The sequence below is a fragment of the Dasypus novemcinctus genome, chromosome 9 (genome assembly GCF_030445035.2).
Source record: "Dasypus novemcinctus isolate mDasNov1 chromosome 9, mDasNov1.1.hap2, whole genome shotgun sequence".
Taxonomy (NCBI): Eukaryota; Metazoa; Chordata; class Mammalia; order Cingulata; family Dasypodidae; genus Dasypus; species Dasypus novemcinctus.
Window position 1 is genome coordinate 88,116,201 of NC_080681.1, and position 23,148 is coordinate 88,139,348.

The 23,148-nt window shown below is 39.7% G+C and overlaps 1 protein-coding gene and 1 pseudogene across 2 annotated transcripts in view; one reads left to right on the forward strand and one right to left on the reverse strand.

Moving 5' to 3' along the window:
- The window catches only part of ZSWIM5 (zinc finger SWIM-type containing 5), a 281,381-nt gene that overhangs the window by 54,423 nt on the left and 203,810 nt on the right, over positions 1 to 23,148 (forward strand). The gene's annotated exons all lie outside the window — the stretch shown is intronic.
- On the reverse strand, positions 4,039 to 4,987 carry LOC105746375 (synaptophysin-like protein 1; annotated as a pseudogene).

The following is a 23,148-nucleotide window of genomic DNA, read 5'->3' on the forward strand; positions in this document are numbered from 1 at the left end:
TGCTATAGTACCTTCTTTGACACTGATGCAAGAGTATTACAATATTGTTATATTGTAATATAATATATTACATTATTAATGTAATATGTTACCTATAGTCCATCAGTTACATTAATTGTATTTTCCCCATGTAGTTCCATATTCTTACCACCTTGTAATAGTGATGTACGTTTGTGCTAGTTCATAGGAGAACATTCTTGTATTTGTTCTATTAACTACAATCTTCATCTACCTCTGGGTTCACTATGTTATTTAGTCAATAGACTGTTCTCTAGTTTTCTTTCAATTGACATTTACATTCCTAAAGTACCCCTTTCAGCCACATTCCCATTTATAAACCAGCCATATTAGTTATACTATAATGTGTTTTTTTTTTTTAAGATTTATTTATTGATTTATTTCTCTCCCTTCCCCTCCTCACCCCGGTTGTCTGTTCTCTGTGTCTATTTGCTGCGTCTTCTTCTTTGTCTGCTTCTGTTGTTGTGAGTGGCACGGGAATCTGTGTCTCTTTTTGTTGTGTCATCTTGCCGTGTCAGCTCTCCATGTGGGTGGCGCCATTCCTGGGCAGGCTGCACTTTCTTTCGCTCTGGGCGGCTCTCCTTACAGGGTGCACTCCTTGTGCGTGGGGCTCCCCTACGCGGGGGACACCCCTGCATGGCACAGCACTCCTTGCATGCATCAGCACTGCACATGGGCCAGCTCCACATGGGTCAAGGAGGCCTGGGGTTTGAATCACAGACCTCCCATGTGGTAGACAGATGCCCTAACCACCGGGCCAAGTCTGCTGCCGACTATAATGTGTTATGATCAACTCTGTCCATTTCCACACTTTTGCAGTCAAGCTAATTAAAAATTCTACATACCATAAGTATCAGTACCTCTTCTCAGCCCTCATCCTATCTCCTAGTAACCTGTACTCCAGGTTTTAACTCTATGTGTTTATTCTTTCTTTTATTTCACTAATATGTGATCATACAATATTTGTCCTTTTGTGTCTGGCTTATTTCACTCAACATAATATCCTCAGGATTCATTACTGTTTCATATACATCCTGATTTCATTTCTTCTTACAGCTGAATAGTATTCCATTAAAGTATATACCACATTTTGTTTATCCATACATTGGTTGATGGACACATAGGCTGGTTATATATTTTAGCAGTTGTGAATAATGCTGCTATGGATGTCACTGTGTAAATGACAGTTCATGTGCTTGCTTTCAATTCTTTTGAATATATTCCTAATAATGGGATTGCTGGATCTTACAGCTGTTCTATATTCAGCTTTTGAGGTACTGCCAAAATGTCTTCCACAGAGGCTGTACCATTCTACATTTCCTCCAACAGTGAAGGAGTGTTCCTATTTCTCCTCATCTTCTCCAGCACTTGTAGTTTTCTGTTTTTTTAATAATCACATCCTATAAGGTGTGAAATGGTATCTTGTTGTAGTTTTGATATGCATTTCCCTAATAGTTAGAAATGTGAAACATTTCTTCATGTTCTTTTTGGCCATTCATATTTCCTTTTTGGAAAAATGTCTATTCAAGTCTTTTGCCCATTTTTAAATTGGATTGCTTGTCTTTTTATTGTTGAGTTGTATGACCTCTTTATATAACATGGATATCAAACCTTTATTGGATAATTGTTTCCAAATATTTTCTCCCATTAAGTAGGTTGACTTTTGCTTCCTTGACAAAATCTTTTGAAGAATGAGAGGGTTTAATTTTGAGGAGGTACCATTTATCTATTTTTTTTCTTTCTTTGCTTGTGCTTTGGGTGTAAGGTTTAAGAAAATACTGCCTACCATTAGATCTTGAAGATATTTCCCTACATTTTCTTCTAGGGATTTTTTGATTGGAGAGTTTATCCATTAATATTCAATGTTATTACTGTTAAGGCAGTTCTTCACCCATTTGACCTTTGGGTTTTTATCTGTCATATCATATTTTCACCACTCATTTTACGCTCTTAGTTACTTTTACTGTTATTATCTTCATTTCTAGACTCTCTTCCAAACCTCTCTTTCTGTCTTTTCTTTTTAAGCTGTAGCACTCCCTTTAATGTTTTTGCAAAGCCAATCTTTTGGTTACAAACTCTCCATTTCTTTTTATCTGTGGATTGTCTAAACTTACCCTCATTTTTAAAAGACAATCTTGTCATATATAAGACTCTTGGCTGAAAGTTTTTCTCTTACAGTATCTTAAATATATCATACTACTGCCTTCTTGCCTCCATGGTTTCTGATGAGAATTCAGTACTTAATCTTATTGATCATCACTTGTATGTGATGCGTCGCTTTTTTCTTGCTGCTTTCAGGATTCTCTCTTTATCTTTGGCATTTGACATTCTGATTAGTATGTGTCTCAGAGTAGGTCTGTTTGCATTTGTTCATTTGGAAGTACATTGTGCTTCTTGGATGTGGATATCTATATCCTTCTTAGGGTTGGGAAATTTTCTACCATTATTAATTTAAATATTCCTTCTGCCCCTTTTCTCTTCTCTTCTTCCTCTGGGATACCCATGACACATATGTTTGCTGTCATTTAGTTCCCTGAGACCCTGTTGAATTTTTTTCCATTCTTTTATTCATCTGTTGCTTTAATGTTCACTTTCAGAGGCCCTGACTTCAAACTCACTGATCCTTTCTCTCCCTCTTCAAATCTTCTGTTATATGCCTCCAGTATATTTTTAATTTCATTTATTGTACCTTTCATTCCCATAAGATATGCTATATTTCTATGTATGCTTTCAAATTCTCACCTAGTGTTTTTTTTTTCTTTCAACTTCTTTATTAAGTTGGTTGCATAAAAGATATACATTCTCATATTGGCAACTCTTGTCATGAACAAGAGCAACAAAAATAAGGCAATGCAAGATGTGCTTCACATATAAGTGGTCATGTTATAAGAATAGGAAATCTGGTTCCCTGTACAACAAAAAGATTAGGAAGCAACATGTGAATGAGCCCTGTACTCAGAATATAGACTGTCCACCCATAACACAGCTCACTTGAGTGCTTTTGTTTATGATGCATAATTCCTTAATCATCCATTTATGAAATAAGAATGAACATTCAGTAAGTGAAATCTGATTAGCATTTATTTTCTTAATAGCAATACTAAACTCAAAATAGTAACTTCATTGACTGTAAATATTAATTTCCAAAGTAAAAGGTAATCTTAATTTTTTAACCCTCTAAATGGGGTATACCAAAAAAAGGTAGATTATTTCACTCTATTTGCAAGGAGACTAGACAGCCTGAGCTTAAGTAACATAAGCAACATAGGAGGGTAAACAAATAGCACTAAGAGTAATGCTCACACATATAAAATATCTAGTTGAGCCATGTTTTTCCTACTTATACAGCTAGGCTATTAAACAACCAATATTATGGAAGCTTACACCTCACATGACAGAATTACTAACTTAATTACCCAATTATCTGAAATTTCCAAACCTCTGGTCTCAAAACAGTTTTAGTACACCTATTAAGTACTGCAGGACATTTAGAAAAACAGAAATAAAACATATACCCAGCCTTTGCAATTTAAAGTCTGCCACAAGATATGAACAATGTTCAGACATAAATTTTGAACTAATTACGTTTTCTCTAAATGCCGTTTACGTAATCAAGATTTCTTAGATAAAGATCTTAGGTATATGATCTGTGCAAACTTATAATAGTGTATATTCCAAATAAAGATTTTGTTCCTACTATGATATTACAATATAACTCTTTTCTGAGTAAAGATATCCGTTAAGCCTTAAAGTGTAAACCCTTTTGAAGGCAAACAGCTTAGTGAAGAAATTATCATTCATTAAAAAATGTGTAATAGGCCCCTGAACTTTGAAATTTATAGTGAGAGTACATTTACATCTCAAATTTCTAGAAAAGGCACAGGCTTTATGTAAAAATAAAGCAAAATTTAAAACCCACCAACTTACTGAAAGGGCCATTAATTTTATTAGAACTAAGCAACGCTTCTCAAGATATTGGCAACATGTCGTGTATTTCACACAGCACATTTCTTCCTTTAATTACATTTCGGCAGGAGGTGGGATACTTCCTTGACCATGGGCAGAATTATTTGATGGACTTTGTAAGCTTGTCCCCCTGTGCACAAACGAAGCATTTCCTCCCCAAATAGCATATTTAGAAAGCCAAAGATCACAGACACATTTAGGGATCCCATACTAGTGACAGAGCTAAAATAACACGTCACCTCATGAGGCTTGGTGCAAGGCACAAGTTCCCAGACAATACTGTGACCAGTAGCTATTTTAATATCTATAAGAGCTTTATCCCAGGCTGCAGTGCTTACCAACCACAAAAAAAAGTGACAAGACTAACAGTGAAGTCAATCAAGGGACATTTTCAGCTATTCTGATATGATTTCATGTAACCATTGTAAGGGAGAAGAGCAGCAATGCAGTACAGAAAAACAAAGACCGCAAATGTAACATAAAATTATGCATAAGAAGAGTGATCTCCTATTAGGACGTGACTTTTCCAATTTGCATCACATACGCTTACTTCTGGAACTGCCTGAAATGATGCCTTATTCAACCTGAATGGATAACCAAAAGTGACTATAACAGTTTTATTTTCTTTAGTTTTGGGAGGACAAGACATTAGAATTTCTATTTTACCCATAAAACAGAGGTGGCAAAAGCAAAGATGGAACCAATCTTGTATTAGAACAGCAGTTCTCTATGTATAGTCTGTGGACCACTGGGAGTCCCCAAGATTCAGGGGGAGTCCAGGAGGTCAAAAGTGCTTTCATAATAATACCAAGACACTATTTGCTTTTTACACTGTATTGAGATTTGTACTGATTGAGCAAAAGCATTGGTGGGAACTGCTTGGCTTCAACATGAATCAAGGCAATGGCACCAAGCTGTATTTCAATGCCACTCACCACTCGAGGACCTTGATGAGGCTGAGTGGCTCCTTGGGCAGGTTGAGGTTGATCTGGAAGGTGGACATCCTCTGAGGGAAGGAGGGAGAGAGGGATTCAGGCTGGTGGGCAGAGGAGGAGGGGAACAGAGAGAGACTTGAGCAGCCTGGCAGCAAGGAAAGGCAGGCAGGGCAGGCCCCAGTGTCTTCTTAATATTCTTAATTTCTTTAGCCATCTCATTGAATTTATTTTTTATTTATTTTTTTAAAGATTTATTTATTTCTCTCCCCATCCCCCCCCCCCGCCCCATCCCAGTCATCTGTTCTCTGTGTCTATTTGCTGCGTGTTCTTCTTTGTCCGCTTCTGTTGTTGTCAGCAGCATGGGAATCTGCGTTTCTTTTTGTTGTGTCATCTTGCTGTGTCAGCTCTTCATGTGTGCGGTGCCATTCTTGGGCAGGCTGTACTTTCTTTCGTGCTGGGTGGCTCTCCTTAAGGGTGCACTCCTTGTGCGTGGGGCTCCCCTATGCAGGGGACACCCCTCTGTGGCATGGCACTCCTTGCACGCATCAGCACTGCGCATGGGCCAGCTCCACTCGGGTCAAGGAGGCCTGGAGTTTGAACCGTGGACTTCCCATTTGGTAGACGGATGCCCTAACCACTGGGCCAAATCCGCTTCCCCTCATTGAATTTATTAAGGAGATTTCTTTGAACGTCTGTGATTAGTTGTCTCAACTCCTTTATGTCATCTGAAGGCTTAACTTGTTCCTTTGACTGGACTGTATCTTCCTGTTTCTTTGTATGGATTGTGATTTTTTGTTGGTGTCTTGGCATGTAATTTACTAGATGTATATATTCTGGGCTCAGTTTCTCTCTTTAGTCTAGGACTTTGTATTTGATTGGCTTTGTGCTACAGTGCTTCTTTGATACTTAGTTCAACTTAATTTGGAAATTTATAGTGCCTTGTGTTGAGCCATTCTGAAAATTTTCAGCTCTTTTTCATCTGTTTTTTGCTCTTTCTCCCCTGCTGGTTGTGGAATAGGAACCAAGGATGCAGTAGGTGCTGTGAACTGTGGAGGCTGAAGTTGCCCTCATTGCCCCAGGAACTGATGAAGCTTCTCCCACCTTTCCATCCTGCCAGGGGTAGAGCCGAAGTGTGTGCAGTAGTCCAAACTGTGCAGGCCAAGACTGTCTGTAATTGCCCAGAGAGACTGATGAAGCTCCATGCCCCTTCCTCCCCTACCTGGGGTGGGGATGGAGCCACAGGTGTGGTGTGGACAGCAAACGAATCCATGCAGGTCAACACTGACTATGGTTGCCTAGGTAGACTGATTAAGCACCAGACCCCCTTCTTCCCTGCCAGGGGCGGGGATGGAGCCTTAGGTGTGCCCAACAATCTAGCCCATGGAGGCTGAAAGCAACCGCATTTGCTTGGAGACAGTGAAGGAGCACAGTCCCTCTTCCTCTGTCTGAGGTGGGAATGAAGCCAGAGATGTGCCCAACAGTCGAGTCCATGCAGGCTGAAAGCAGCTGTAGTTGCCTGAAGAGGCTGAAGAAACACCGTCCCCCCTTTCCTGTCCTTTTGGGGGCAGGGATGTAGTCACAGCTTTGCCCAACAGTCTAGTCCTGGAGAGGCTAAGGGCACACTAGCCCTTCTGCCCTCTCAGGGGTGGAGATGGAATCAGAGATCTGTCCAACTGTCTAGTCCACACAGGCTGAAAGCACCTGCAGTTGCCTGCAGTCCTATTGGGGGGTTGGTGATGGAGCCACAGGTGCCCAACAATCTAGTCCTTGTGGGCTAAAAGGGACTATAGTTGCCCAGAGATGCTGGTGTAGGTCCCCCCCAGCTTCCTCTCTGTCAGAGTTGGGGCTGGGTCCTAGGCTAGGGCTGCAATCCTGCATGGGTGGAAAGAAGCCAGTCCCTACTGTGACTGTGCTTTTCAATCAGTCCTGCTTCACCTCATGCCAGGGGTGTCGTTAAACTGGAGGCTACTAGCCTCTTTCTGACTTGGACAGGTTCAAACATCAGCTGTTCTTAGGTTGGGCCTTAGCCGAATTTACTAATCAGTAGCTGAGGTCGGTGTCCAACCATCTCTTCCTCCCCTGTTTTTGGGATATGGAGCTTCCAACTCCAGTCAGGTACAAGGTGACTTTTACCACCAGCAGGGAAGGGGCATTGTCCTCCTTGGCATGGAGTACTGTACTCAGATCTTCACTGCTCTTCCTTCTGTTCTTCCAAGGATATATATTTTTAAAACTTTATATATTTTATTTATTTCTCTCCCTTTCCCCCCCGTTGTCTGCTCTCTGTGTCCATTTGCTGTGTTTTTCTTCCAAGGATATTGCAGGATACTCTTCTGTTCTCCTGGGCCCCTCAGTCACGTGATTTACATAGCTCTGGATTATTACTAACTATCCTGTAGGATGAGCTGGTTCTTGGAGTTCCTTACTCTGCCACTTTCTTGCCCCTCCTCCTCTCATTGTGGTTTTGATTTGCATTTCCCTAATAGCTAGTGATGTTGAGCGTCTCATGTGCTTTTTAGCCATTTGTATGTCCTCTTTGGAGAATATCTATTCTAGTCTTTTGCCTATTTTTAATGGGGTTGTCTTTTTATTGTTGAGTTGTAGGCTTTCTTTATATGTTCTGGATATTAAACCCTTATTGGATATTTGGCTTCCAAATATTTCTCCCTTTGAGTTGCAAAAGTTTTTAATTTTGAGGATGTCCCATTTACCTATTTTTTTCTTTCATTGCATGTGCTCTGGGTATAAAGTCTAAGAAACCATTGCATACCACAAGATCCTAAAGATGCTTCCCTACATTTTCTTCTCAGACTTTTATGGTCTTGGTTCTTATATTTAGGTCTTTGATCCATTTTTTGGTTCATTTTTGTATATGGTGTGAGTTAGGAGTTCTCTTTCATTCTTTTATACATGGATATGCAATTCTCCCAGCATCATTTGTTGAAGAGACCATTCTGTCCCTGTTGAGTGGATTTGGCAGGCTTGTCAAAAATCAATTGTCCATACCTGAGTGGAGCTGGCCCATCCGCAGTGCTGATGCACACAAGGAGTGCCCTGTCACACAGGGGTGTCCCCCGCGTAGGGGAGCCCCATGCGTAAGGAGTGCACCCCGTAAGGAGAGCCGCCCAGCAGGAAAGGAAGTGTAGCCTGCTCAAGAATGGCATCACACACATGGAGAGCTGACAGAACAAGATGATGCAAAAAAAAGAAACGCATATTCCTGGTGCCGCTGATAAGGATAGAAGCAGTCACAGAAAAACACACAGCGAATGGACACAGAGAACAGACAACTGGGGGGAGGGAGGTTAAAAAAAATCTTTAAAAAAAAATCAATTGTCCATAGATGCGAGAGCCAATAAGGTCTTAATTTGATTCCATCAGTCAGTGTATCCTTGGGCCAATACTATGCTGTTTTGACCACTGTAGCTTTGTAATATGTTTTAAAGTCAGGCAGTGTGATCCCTCCAACTTCATTCTTTAGTTTCAAGATGTTTTTGGCTATTTTGGGCCCCTTTATCTTTCCAAATAAATTTGATAATTGGCTTTTCCATTTCTGCAAAGTTGGATGTTTGAATTTTGATTGGGATTGTTTTCCAGTTTTATGGGTACAAGTCCTTTATATACTTGGTTAAATTTATTCCTAGATATTTAATTCTTTCAGTTTCTGTTGTGAATGGAATATTTTTCTTTTAAGATTTATTATCCCCCCACCCCACTTAGTCTGCTCTCTGTGTCCCTTTGCTGTGTGTTCTTCTGTGTCTGCTTGTATTCTCATTAGGCAGCTCCGGGAACCTATCTTGGGACCTTCTGGAGTGGGAGAGAGGCGATCATTCTCTTTCACCACCTCAGCTCCCTATCTGCTACATCTCTTACTATCTCTTCTCTGTGTCTTTTTTTTTTATCCCCATCCCCCGTGGCTTGCTTGCTGTCTTCTCTCTGTGTCCATTCACTGTGTGTTCCTCTGTGTGCCTGCATTTTAAAATTTTTAACCCGCCCCCCTTGCGGTTTGCTCTTCCGTGTTTTTACTTGTCTGCCTTTTTTTCTGCCTTACCTTGCTGAATTGGCTCTCTGCAGCCCTTGCAGGCCAGTGGCACTCCGCGGTGCTGCGGGCGGGTGGCTCTCCATGGCATGCATGTAAGCCTGCCTTCACAAGGAGGCCCTGGGACTCGAACCCAGGGCCTCCCATATCATAGATGGTAGCCCAACTGATTGAGCCACAGCTGCTTCCCTCTCTGAGTCTTTTTGTTGCATCATCTTGCTGCACCAGCTCTACAAATGGGCCAGCACTCCTGTGTGGGGCAGCTCACCACATGGGCCAGCTTACCTTCACCAGGAGGCCCTGGGTATCAAACCCTGGACCTCCTGTATGGCAGATGGGAGCCCACATCCGCTTCTGGGAATCTTTTTCTTGATTTCCTCCTGAGGCTGCTCATTACTAGAGTATAGAAATGCTACCAATTTTTGCATGTTCATCTTGTACCCTACCACTTTGCTGAGTTTATTAGCTCTAGTAGCTTCATTGTAGATTTTTTCAAGACTTATTGTATACAAGATCATATCATTGACAAATAGTGAAAGTTTTACTTTTTCCTTTCCAGTTTGGATGCCTTTTAATTATTTTTCTTTCCTAATGACTCTGACTGGAACTTCTAGCACATGAGTAACAGTGGTGGCAGTGGGATCCTTGTCTTGTTCCTGATCTTAGAGGGAAAGCTTTCAGTCATTTACCATTGAGTGTGATGTTAGCTTTGGGTTTTTCATGTATTCCCTTTATCTTTTTTATGAAGTTTCCTTTTGTTTTTCTTAGTGTTTTTATCAGAAAGAATGCTGGAATTTGTCAAATATCTTTTCTGCATCAGTGGATTTGACCATGTGTTTTTTCCCTCCATTTTGCTAATGTGGTGTATTACATTAATTGATTTTTCTTGTATCGAACCACATTTGCATGCCTGAGATAAAACCCAGTTGATCATTGTGTATAATTTTTTTTTAATGTGCTCTTGGATTCAATTTGCTCATATTTTGTTGAGGGGTTTTGCATCTATTTTCATAAAAGAAATTGGTCTGTAATTTTCATTTTCTTTTAGTATCCTTATCTGGCTTTGGTATTAGGGTTATGTTGGCCTCATAGAATGAGTTAGGTAGTGTTTCCTCCCAATTCAATTTTTTGGAAGAGTTTGAGCAGGATTGGTATTAATTATTGTTGGGATGATTGGTAGAATTCACTGTGAAGCCATTTGGTCATGGGCTTTTCTCTGCTGGGAGGTTACTGATGACTGATTGAATCTCTTTACTTGTAATTGGTTTGTTGAAGTCTTTTTATTCTAGGGTTAGTGTAGGTTGTTCACATGTTTTGAACAATTTGTCCATTTCATTGAAGTTGTCTAATTTGTTGGCATACAGTCCTTGGTGTCCTCTTGTGATCCTTTTTATTTCTGTGGGATCATTAGTAATGTCCACCCTCCACCCTCCATTTCTTACTTTGTTTGCATCTTCTCTCTTTTTCCCTTTGTAGTTGCCAATTTTATTGATCTTTTCAAAGAAGTAACTTTTGGGTTTGTAATGCTCTCAATTGTATGTTTTTTAAAATTCTCCATTTTCTTTATTTCTGCTCTAATCTTTATTTCTTTCCTCTTGTTTGCTTTGGGATTATTTTGTTGTTCTTTCTCTAGTTCCTCCAACTGTGTGGTTAGGTTTTTTATTTTAGCTCTTCTTTTTTTTTAGGATGCCTTTTTTTGTAATAAACTTTATTTTTGGAGAAGTTTTAGATTTACATTTACAAAAAAATTACATCAAAAGTATAGGGAATTCCTCTATTACTAACATCTTACATTAGTATGGTATGTTTGTTACAATTGGTGATTGATGAACCAATATTGAAGTATTGCTGCCTACCAAAGTCTATAGTTTACATTATGTGTTACATTTTGTTCTGTAGTTTTATAGGCTTTGACAAACTTATAATGTCATGAGTCCATCATTGCAGTATCACATAGAAGTGCCCTAAATATGCCCTACGTTCTACCTAATCTTCCCCCACTCCCTTCCAAACCCCTGGCAACCACTATCTTTATATTACAAGTTCTTCCGTTAACATAAGGTAATAACTACAGTAACAGTAAATCTACTTTGGTCAATTGTAACACTCCCACCTTATCTTTGTTCATTCCTTAATATTGAGGGATTTGGCATGCTTCAGGCTGAGAGGGGTCTTAGATATTATGGGGCAGATGGAAGGAATTGTTTTCCTTGCAGTTGTAGACACTCCTTGTTTTTTTGGGATGGGACTTGTCTGTCTTCATTGTTTTGTTGGTTGTCCAGGGCAAGCCTGAAGAACTCTGCAACTCTGCTGGGATTCAGGACTCAACCAGTGTATAAACAATCCAAAGATTTAAGTCTCTGAGAGTTTTATTTAATGGGTATATTGAAAATTGTAGGTTCAATTAAAAGGATTAGAAGAATCATGAGTAGGGGAATTATAAATCAGTATAACTGTAATATTGGGGAAAGAGATGATCATATATTCCCACAAAGTGCACGTTGGAGGGATGTTAATTTCATGATGCTGTATGTCTTGCCTTTGGTGTCTGGATGTCCGTAGAGTACTTGGGAGAACTCTTGTCTGAGGCTTTGTTTACTGTGACAGTTAATGAAATCTGCCTGAGACCTGCATAATCGTAAACTCTGGAATGACCTCCTGACTCACTTTGTTGAACTCTCTTACTCATAAAAACTTTTTAAAAAAAATTTAATGTTTCTCTCTTTTGGTTACGATCTTTTTTCCAAATGGATCGCTGCTTATTGCTTGGAAATAATCCCTCAGTACCAAAGAAGCTCATACCTGGTCTTTCTTCTCTTTAAATATAAGCATTTAGGGCTATAAATTGCTCTGTTAGGCCTGCCTTTGCTGCATCCCATAAGTTTTGATATGTTGTGACCTCATTTTCTTTTTTTTTTAAAGATTTATTTTTTATTTATTTCTCTCCCCTTCCCCCCGCAGTTGTATTCTCTCTGTGTCCATTTGCTGTGTGTTCTTCTGTGACTGCTTCTATCCTTATCAGCGGCACTGGGAATCTGTGTTTCTTTTTGTTGCATCATCTTGTTGTGTCAGCTTTCTGTGTGTGCGGCGCCGTTCTTGGGCAGGCTGCACTTTCTTTCATGCTGGGTGGCTCTTCTTAAGGGGCATACTCCTTGAGCGTGAGGCTCCCCTACGTGGGGGACACCCCTGCATGGCATGGCACTCATTATGTGCATCAGCACTGTGCATGGGCCAGCTCCACACGGGTCAAGGGGTCCCAGGGTTTGAACCATGGACCTCCCATGTGGTAGACGGACGCCCTATCCATTCGGCCAAGTCTGATTCCCCTCACTTTCATCTGTCTCAAAATATTTACTGATATCCATTGTGATTTCTTCATTGTCCCACTGATTGTTTAAGAATGTCATGTTTAACTTCCATTTATTTGTTGAATTTCTAGTTCTCCACCTGTTATTGATAAGCAGCTTTATTCCATCATGATCAGAGAAGACTCTTTTTTTTTATTATTCATTTTTTTAAAATATTACATTAAAAAAATATGAAGTCCCATTCAACCCCACCGCCCCCTCCCTCCACTCCCCTTACAGCAACACTCTTTCCCATCATCATGACACATCCATTGCATTTGGTAAGTACATCTCTGGGGAGAAGACTCTTTGTATAACTTTAATTTCTTTAAATTTATTGAGACTTCTTTTGTGATCCAACATGTGGTTTATCCTGGTGATGATCCATGTGTATCTGAGAAGAATGTATATCCTACTGTTTTGGGGTGCAATGTTCTATATATGTCTGTTAGATTTCGTTTGTTAATCATATTATGCAGGTTCTCTATTTCCTTATTGATCTTCTGTCTAGATGTTTATCTGTTGATGAAAGTGGTGTATTTAAGTCTCCAGCTGTTATTGTAGAGGGGTATATTTCTCCTTTCAGTTTTGCTGTTGTTTGCTTCTTATATTTTGGGGCATTGTGGTTAGGTGCATAAATATTTATGATGGTTATTTCTTTTTAGTGGATTGCCCACCAAGGATATATAGTGTCCTTTGTCTTTTATAATAGCTTTTGACTTAAAGTCTATTTTGTCTGATATTAGTATAGCAACCTCAGATCTTTTTTGGTTATTATTTGCATGGAATATCTTTTTTCAACCTTTCACTTTCAATCTGTTTGCGTCATTGGGTCTAAGGTGAGTCTCTTGTAAACAACATATAGTTGGATCATGCTTTTATATTGTTTCTGCCAATCTGTGTCTTTTAATTGAGAGTTTAATCCATTAACATTCAGTGTTGGGGAAGCGGACTTGGCTCAATGGATAGTTAGAGCGTCTGCCTACCACATGGGAGTTCCGCCGTTCAAACTCAGGACCTTCTTGACCCATGTGGAGCTGGCCCATGTGCAGTGCTGATGCACGCAGGGAGTGCTGTGCCATGCAGGGGTGTCCCCCACATAGGGGAGCCCCACGCGCAAGGAGTGCACTCCATAAGGAGAGCTGCCCAGTGCGAAAGAAAGTCCAGCCTGCCCAGGAGTGGCGCCGCACACACAGAGAGTTGATGCACCAAGATGATGCAACAAAAAGAGACACAGGTTCCCATGCCGCTGACAAGAATAGAAGTGGACACAAAAGCATATACAGTGAATGGACACAGAAAGCAGACAACTGGGTGGAGGGGAAGGAGAGAAATAAATACAAAAAACCCCCCACAAACATTCAGTGTTATAACTGTAAAGGTAGTACTTACTTATTTCAGCCATCTTGTCCTTTGATTTTTTTTTTTAAGATTTATTTATTTATTTTAATTCCCTCCCTCCCCCGGTTGTCTGTTCTCTGTGTCTATTTTGCTGTGTCTTGTTTCTTTGTCCGCTTCTGTTGTTGCAGCGGCACGGGAAGTGTGGGCGGCGCCATTCCTGGGCAGGCTGCACCTTCTTTCGTGATGGGCGGCTCTCCTTACGGGGTGCACTCCCTGCTCGTGGGGCTCCCCTACGCGGGGGACACCTCTGCGTGGCACGGCACTCCTTGTGCGCATCAGCACTGCCCATGGGCCAGCTCCACACCGGTCAAGGAGGCCCGGGGTTTGAACTGTGGACCTCCCATGTGGTAGACGGACGCCCTAACCACTGGGCCAAGTCCGTTTCCCCCTTTGATTTTTATATGTGTTATATCTTTTTTTGCCTCTCTTTTTCCTTTATTGCGTTGTTCCTTTTGTACAGTTGATCTTTTGTGATATATATGACTGATCCCTTTTTCATTTTTGTTTCAGTGTATTTTTAAAATACTTTCTTTGTATTTGGGATTTGTAATACACAGCCTAAGTCTGTAACCTACTAATTTGAAAAGATACTAACTTAGCTTCAATAACAAACATGATCTCTGTTCCCATATCCTTCTGTTTACCCTCTTTATGTTCTTTTGTCCCACATTACCTGTTTATATTTTGTGTATCCATTATCATGATATATGCCTTTTTCTTGTTTAGTTCTGTTCTGACTCTTACAGAAATTAAAGAATAGAATTTCATATTGAGGATACAGTACTATTGCATTTGTTGTTGTTGTTTGAGATACTGGGGCTGGGGATTGAGCCCAGGAACTCGTATGTGGGAATCTGGTGCCCAACCACCGAGCCACATCGGCTCTCCAAGTTGGTTTTTACATTTGTTTGCATGTTGTTGTTGTTTGTTTGCTTGTGTTTTTAGGAGGCACAGGGATTAAATGCTGGACCTCCCATGTGGGAAGCAGACACTCAACTGCTTGAGCCACATCTGCTCCCCACAATTGCGTTTATTTTTACCTCTTTAGTTACCATTGCTGAAGATCTTCATATCTCATACTACTCTTAAGCCACTCATTCCTGTCTCTTCCTTTCAACCTGAAGAACTCCCTTTAGTAATTCTTGTAGGGCTAGTCTTGTGACAAACTGACTCAGTTTCTGTTTATCTGTGAATATATTAAAGTCTCTCACATTTTTGAAGGGCAGTTTTGCCAGATAAAGACATTTTGGCTGGCAGTTTTTCAGAACCTTAAATATATCATACCACTGCTTCTTACCTCCATGGTTTCTGATGAGAAATCAGCACCTAGTCTTATTGAGTATCTCTTGTATGTGACAAATTGCTTTTCTCTTGCTGCTTTCAGAATTCTCTATTTTAGTATGTGTCTCAGAGTAGTAGGTCTAGTAGGGTTTATCCTGTTTGGAGTATGTTACACTTCTTGGAAATGTATGTCTTTCATGAGAGTTGGGAAATTTTCGGCCATTATTTTTTCTGCTCTTTTTCTCTTCTCTTTTCCTTCTGGGACACCCATGATGCATATATTTGTGCACTTTGTGCTGTCATTTTGAATCCCTGAGACTCTGCCCAATTTTTCTATTTTTTTCTCTATCTGTTCTTCTGACTGTATGATTTCAATTGTCCTGTCTTGTAGTTCACCGATTCTTTTTGTGCCTGTTCAAAGCTGCTGTCATATGCCTCTAGTGTATTTTAATCTCTATTTTGTGCCTTTCATCCCCATAATTTCTGTTATGTCTTTTTATACTTTCAAACTCTTCTTTATGCTCATCCATTGTCTTCCTAATATCCTTTATCTCTTTGTGCATATTTTCCTTTACCTCCTTGAATTGGTTTAAGAGATTTGTTTGAACTTCTTTAATTAGTTGTTCCAAATTCTGTGTCTCCTCTGAATTTTTCATTTGTTCCCATGACTGAACCATATTTTCCTGCTTCTTAATATGGCTTGTAAATTTTTGCTGATGGCTTGTAAATATTTGCTGATGTTTAAGCATCTGATTGGGAAACGGACTTGGCTCAGTGGTTAGGGCGTCCGTCTACCACATGGGAGGTCCGCGGTTCAAACCCTGGGCCTCCTTGACCTGTGTGGAGCTGGCCCATGCGCAGTGCTGATGTGTGCAAGGAGTGCCGTGCCATGCTGGGGTGTCTGCTGTGTAGGGGAGCCCCACGTGCAAGGAGAGTGCCCCGTAAGGAGAGCCGCTCAGCACGAAAGAAAGTGCAGCCTGCCTAAGAATGGCACCACCCACACAGAGAGCTGACACAAGATGATGCAACAAAAAAAGAAACACAGATTCCTGTGCCGCTGACAACAACAGAAGCGGACAAAGAAACAAGATACAGCAAATAGACACAGAGAACAGACAACTGGGGTTGGGGAAGGGGAGAGAAATAAATACATCTTTTAAAAAAAGCATCTGATTATCTTGTTAAGTTAATGACAAAGGTCAGTTTCTCCCTCTTGTCTAGGGTTTTATTGTTGATTGGATTTATGTTAAGGTTCTTTTTGATACTTTGTCCAACTTATTCTAGACCTTTAGAATAGCCTATGTTTACCTGTTCAGATTTCTCAGCTCTTCCTCATCTGAATCTTACCCTGGAAATACAGTACAATTTTTAAGACTGCACTTTCTTTGTAATTGTTTCATCTCCAGAAGAAAGATTCCTTTCCCTTGTTCCTTCTTTTTATCCTTAGGTTATATCCCACTAACAATAAACAGAAGGAGTTCTGTATTTAAAAGTCATTTGTTCTGTTACTTTTTTATATTTAGATAGGTTTATTTGTTTGATTTAAGTTTTCCAGTTTGCTTTTTATCTTCCCTCCCCCATTGTCTGCTCTCTGTGCCCATTTGCTTTGTGTTCCTCTGCATCCGCTTGCTTATCTGGTGGCACTGGGAATACTGTCTCTTTTTTTTGTTGCATCATCTTGCTGCATCAGCTCTCTGTGTGTGTGGTGCCACTCCTGGGTAGGCTGTGCTTTTTTTTACATGGGGTGGCTCTCCTTGCGGGGCTCACTCCTTGCAGGTCAGGAGGCCCTGGGGATTGAACCCTGGACCCTCCATATGGTAGACGGATGCTCTATCAGTTGAGCCACATACGCTTCCCTCTCATTCTTTTTCGTGGTTGCATTGTACTCACTACGTTCTGTGGATCAGTTTATTCCACCAATTTCCTACTGTTGTTATCCTTTGTGCATAGTAAGCCACTCTGAAAGTTAGTGGCTTAAAACAGAGAGTTCTTATTTTTTATGATTTTCTGGATTGGGTGATTCCACTGCTTATTTTACATGGGATCAGTCATGCATCTGAATTCAGTGGTGGGGTCTGCTGGGATAGAAGGTTTAAGATGGCCCCACTCACATGTCTGGAAGTTGATAGTGGCTGAGGCTAGGGTGCCATGGTTTCAGCAGTTTGCCCTAGGTAAAACAGCAGAGTTAGTTTTCGAACTATGACATTGCATTTCCAGAATCTGAATTTTTATCCACTTGTGCTCCTCTAGAAGAGAAATAATCAGAAATAATGGCAGAGAATTAGGGAGTGCTGGGTGCTTATATTCAGAGAGGTCTATATAAGAATAAGAAACTTTCCACTCTAGAATTTCTGAGGAAACTGAGTTTCTTTTATGACATAAAGGTATAGAGAGCATTCTAAGAAGATGTACATATAAGTATATACTATAGAAGTTTATCAAATGACAAATGTAGCTTCATGTTGTACCTTATGTAGAATATTCACAATTGCCATTAAATATTTGAGAATCTATATACTTAAATGCTAGAAATTTAAAAACATATGTGGCACAGTGCCTACTCATAGAAGACTTAACTTAAAAAAGTCAAGAGAGGCATTCTGGCTTAAAATCAAAAGTTACATTTCTTTTCAGTATGGTACAAAAGAAATGGTTATTGCTTAATTTGTTTAGGGAAGATATTGATTATTCAACAAATGTTCATTAAGCACTATATCATTATGGCCTTTCTTCTCTACTAAATAGTAAGGTTCTTGAAAATAGTTTTCACTCTTCTTATCTTTATATCTCTGGGACCTAGCATATTGCCTGGTATATAGTATATACTTAATAACTGTTGGTTGTATTGAAGCAAACTCTGTATCTTACTATGTTAGTATCTGTAGATGATGCGATGGAAATATAAAATATTGTCCCTGATATCAAGGAGTTTCAGTTGTGTAGAAATTTGAAGTTGGAGAAGAATCTAAAACACTATACCATTATAGCAAAATTTTGTATTGGAATTTATATAAATACTCCAAAATTTTTGAGAAATGGAAAAGTGTTGTTAGATGAGTTAACAGAGAGTTCTAGAGGGTTAGGATATAAACTTTCCCTGATAATTAATATGATTTAGGTAAGTGGAGTAGGAACATTATAGCCTAGTGGAATAGGACAGTAGAGGAAGAGAAGTGGTCATGGCATGAGGAATATTGAATAAAGAATGGCCAGACTAGAGAGAGGTTAAATGTAAGGGAAATAGTGAGAAATAAGATTGGGTAGTGATTAGATTATGCAGAGTTTTTAATGATAAGCAGTAGTGGGATTTAATCCTGTGAACAGTGGGAAGCAATGTAGAGTAGCAAAGGATTTCAGTCAGAGAGACCTGGCACTACTGTCTTCTGCCATGGGCAAGTTACTTAATCTGACTGAGTTTGTTGGGCCCTCTGGAAAATGAGAGTTTCCAAGCATACCTCATTCTGGTTGTGAAGATTAAATAAAATAGTTGCTCTGAAGATTAATAAAAAGATGCTTTTAAGAACCTGGCACATAATATGTACTTAGTAAGGGATAGCTGAAGGTAGGCTTTATGACATATATTCTGATTCCAAGAGAAAAAGAGAGGCAGCATGTTGCATTGAAAAAGTGTGATATTTGTAGTCAGACCTGCATTTGAATACTGCTTTACCATTTACTGGTTTTGTGATATTGGACAACTTTGAGATTTAGTTTCCTCATTTATGAAATGGGGTAATGAAATAGAACATCCTTCACAAGGTGACAGTGTGGTGTAAATGAATTGATTTAAACAACGTGGTATATTGAGAATGTGTCTGACTCATTCATTGATAGTGCTTTATAAATATCATTTCCTTCCCTGCTTCCCCTTAGTGATTATAATACTATATATGAAGAGATATGTAATATTATGGAAAGGGGGGAAAAAGAATGGATGAAAGGCTTTTGACTTGGAGATGGGTTTAGAATTAATCAGGTGATAATTGTGGATTTTTTTCTGAGGTTTTGATAAAAATGAAGTTTAAAAATATTTCAAAAATTCATTACAAGAAAGAGGATTATGAGAATATGGTAGAGCAGGAAGCTCTAGAAATGAGTCCCTCCATGAAAACTATTGAACTGTCGGGAACTGTTTAAGTCAACTCTTTTGAAATTCTAGAGTCTGATGGAACTCTATGCAGCTTCCAGGGTGGTGTGGGAGGAAGAGGCTGGTAAATTGTGATATTAGAAATACTGGTGAGTTTCACTCTCACTGCAGTGGCTACCATCCCTTTTCCCCTAGTCTGCGGTGGGCAGCAGTGGGGACTGGAGCTTGGGCTCCTGGTGCAGCTTTCTGGTGCCAGAATGGGACATGAAGACCTAGTCCTCTGGACACTAGGGGTGTGTGACCTGATTACTCACTGATCACTGATCAGCTGCTTCAGATCACTGGGAGCTGGCACTGAGGGCAACCATTGTTCTAATCCCCCAGGGGCAAAGGATGCAGAGGGATTTTAAAGACTGTAACCTTCCTCAGAACTCTGGAAAACATTTAAGTGACTATATTAACTGGGCAAGTTTTGAATAAAAACAAGCTTCAAAACCATAGAAGAACCATAGAACCTGGTGCCCTTGCTGGCTCCCCATTTACCCCATCCACAGCCTGTGGTGGAACCAACTTGTGCTTTCATTGTGGGTCCCTGGCTCTGTTCCAGAGGGAGCAGAGTGGCTCCTGTGTACATAGAGGGATGCCTGCATGTCATTGCCAATCTATTAGGTGGAAGTCTTAGAGACTGAGCTGGGGAACTTATCTTGGGCTTACCCTACCAGAGTTTGTCCTGAAGGTAGAGAAGCAGCTTGCAGACTACTGGAACAGTGTGAGAAAAAATTAAGTTGGAGCAGCCTGGGGCAAAGGATTGCCTGCATTAAGTCAACTCCAGAGACTATCCAGAAAGAGGGTAAGTCTACTTCAAAGGGAGTAGAGGGGACATTCACTTAAACTCCTATAAACTATATATGGGGAATTCCTAAGGCTTCTAGCAAGCACAAGGCTTGGAAAAGAGGAAAGCTCCACAGAGGACCCTGCACTTTGCATTTGCCTCTGGCTGATCTTCTTGGTAGGAGGGCTACACTCTGAAGGAGATCACCAGCTAAAGAAGACCCAGTTCGCAGACAAAAGTGCTTTTTGCTTTGGTGTGATTATTTTGATTAGCTCCTAGCATTCATAAAATCTCTGTCATATACTAGCTGGATACAAACTTGAGGAACAGAGAGGTCAGAAAATATATCCCAGGGTTAACCCTTTAAAATATTAAGATGTACAGGTGTACAACAAAAGATTACAAGACAAACAAGAAAGAGGAAATGATGGCCTGTCCAAAGGAACAGGATAAAAATCTAGTAATCGTAAAGGAAGAGGACCAGACTTTGGACTTACCAAGTAGAGACTTAAAAAAAGATCCTCAGAATACTCAGAGAAATAAAGGAAAACAAAGAGAGAGAATTAAAGGATATAAGGAAAATAATAAGCAATATGGGGAACTCTTTGAAATTCTTAATGGGAACCAAACAGAAATACTGGGTTGAAGAACACAATAACTGAAATGAAAAAATACCTAGACAGTAAGCACAGAGAACCCCAAACAGGAGAAACTCGAAGAGAAGCATCCACCGATAACACAATAACTAAATTGTCCAATGCCAAGGACAAGGCGCTTTCTCTGAAAGCTGCAAGAGAAAGGCAATGAGTTATATACAAAGTAATCTGAATAAGATTAAGTGCTGATTTCTCATCAGAAACCATGGAGATAAGAAGTTAGTGGGCAAAATATTTAAAGTGCTGAAAGAAAACAATTGTCAAACAAGAAATTTATACCCAGCAAGACTCTTATTTCAAAAATGAGGGATAGATTAAGATATTCCCAGACAAACAAAAGCTAAGGGAGTTCATCACCACTAGACCTACCCTACAAGGAATGCTGAAGGGAATTCTTCAGACTGAAAGGAGAAGATACTACACAATGGATGAAAGTGGCATAAAGAAATTAATCTCTGGTAAAAGTAACCATCTGAGTAATTATAAATGCCAGGTACTGTATTGCATTTTTTTTTGTGTGTAGCACAACTTTTTACTTCTTACAGGTGCTAAAATGAAAATGCATAAAAAGTTATGATAAATCATGGGAAACGGACTTGGCCCAGTGGTTAGGGCGTCCGTCTACCACATGGGAGGTCCGCGGTTCAAACCCCGGGCCTCCTTGACCCGTGTGGAGCTGGCTGATGTGCGCAAGAAGTGCCGTGCCACGCAGGGGTGTCCCCGCGTAGGGGAGCCCCACGCGCAAGGAGTGCGCGCCGTAAGGAGAGCCGCCCAGTGCGAAAGAAAGTGCAGCCTGCCCAGGAATGGCGCCGCCCACACTTCCTGTGCCGCTGACGACAACAGAAGCGGACAAAGAAACAAGACGCAGCAAATAGACACAGAGAACAGACAACCGGGGGAGAGGGGGGAATTAAATAAAATAAATAAATAATAAATAAATCTTAAAAAAAAAAAGTTATGATAAATCTATGGTTTTGGACACAATGATCAGATGATATAATCTGTAACAAGTACAATAAAAAAGGTGGCAGTACAGAGAGATAAAGGAATATTGTATGTATATGTTATTGAAGATAAGTTGGTTTCAAATAATATGGCTGTTATAAATTTAAAATGTTAAATTTTAACCCCATGGCAACTAAAAAGAAAATACATGAAAAATATTTTCAGAAAGAAATGACAAGCGACTCAAAATGGTACAATTCAATAAAATCAAAGAAATATGAAACTAGGCAATAGCAGAAGAATTGAAGGTCAAAAGAAGTATAAGACCTACAAGATAAAAGAGCAAAATAGCAGAGGAAAGTGCTGCACTATCAGTAGTTAGTTTAAATGGAAGTTGATTAAACTTTCCAGTCCATAGGCAGAGATTGGCAGAATGGATTTTAAAAAGATTGAAACAACCATATCCTGTTTACAAGAAACTCACCTTTAATTAAAAGACATTAGTAGGTTGAAAATGAAAGGGAGGAAAAAATACACAACACAAATACACAAAAAGAGAGCTGGGGTAGTTATACTAATGCCAGATAAAATAAACTTTAAGTTAAAAACTGTTACAATGGTCAAAGACGTCATTATATACTGACAAATGGGCCAATTCAAGAAGATATAACAATTATAAATATATATGCACCTAACAACAGAGCCCAAAATATATGAAACAGATTTGAAGGGAGAAATATATTGAAATACTCTACATTAATAGTAGGGCATTTCGATAACCACTTTCAATAGGGGATAGAAAAACCAGACAGAAGATCAATAAAGAAATATAACACCCAAATGATACTCTAAGACACATAGACTTAATGGACATATATAGAACACTTCACCCACTAGTAGCAGAAAACACATTTTTCTTTAGTGCACATGAATTATTCTCCAGGATAGACCATAACTTAGTTCACAAAACAAGTGTCAATAAATTCAAAAATATTAAAATCATACAGTGTATCTTCTCTGAATACAATGGAATGAAGTTAGAAATAATAACAGGGAGAACTGGAAAATTCACAATATGTGTAATTTAAGCTATGTACTCTTTTTAAAAATTTATTTTTAAAAGATACTTAGATTACATAAAATGTTACATAAAAAATATAAGGGACTCCCATATGCCCCACTCCCCACATCTCCCACTTTTCCCCACATTAACAACTTCTTTCATTCATGTGGTAAATTCATTGTAATTGATGAACACATTTTGGAGCATTGCCAGTAAGCATGGATTATAGTTTACATTGTAGTTTACACTCTCACTCAATTCTATAGGTTACTGCTGGATGTATAATGGCCAGTATCTGTCACTGCAATGTCATTCAGGACAATTCCAAGTCCAGGAAATATTCCCGTATTACAGCTCTTTTTCCCTCTCCCTGCCTTCAGCACCTCCAGTGGCCACTGTATCCAGATCAATGATATAATTTCTTCCATTGCTAGAATCACAATAAGTCTATAGTAGAATACCAGTGAGTCCACTCTAGTCCATATTTTATTCCCCAATCCTGAGGATTCTGGGATGGTGATGACCACTCCACCTCTAATTAAGAGTGGGCTTCAAAACCATATGGCTGATGGATGGGA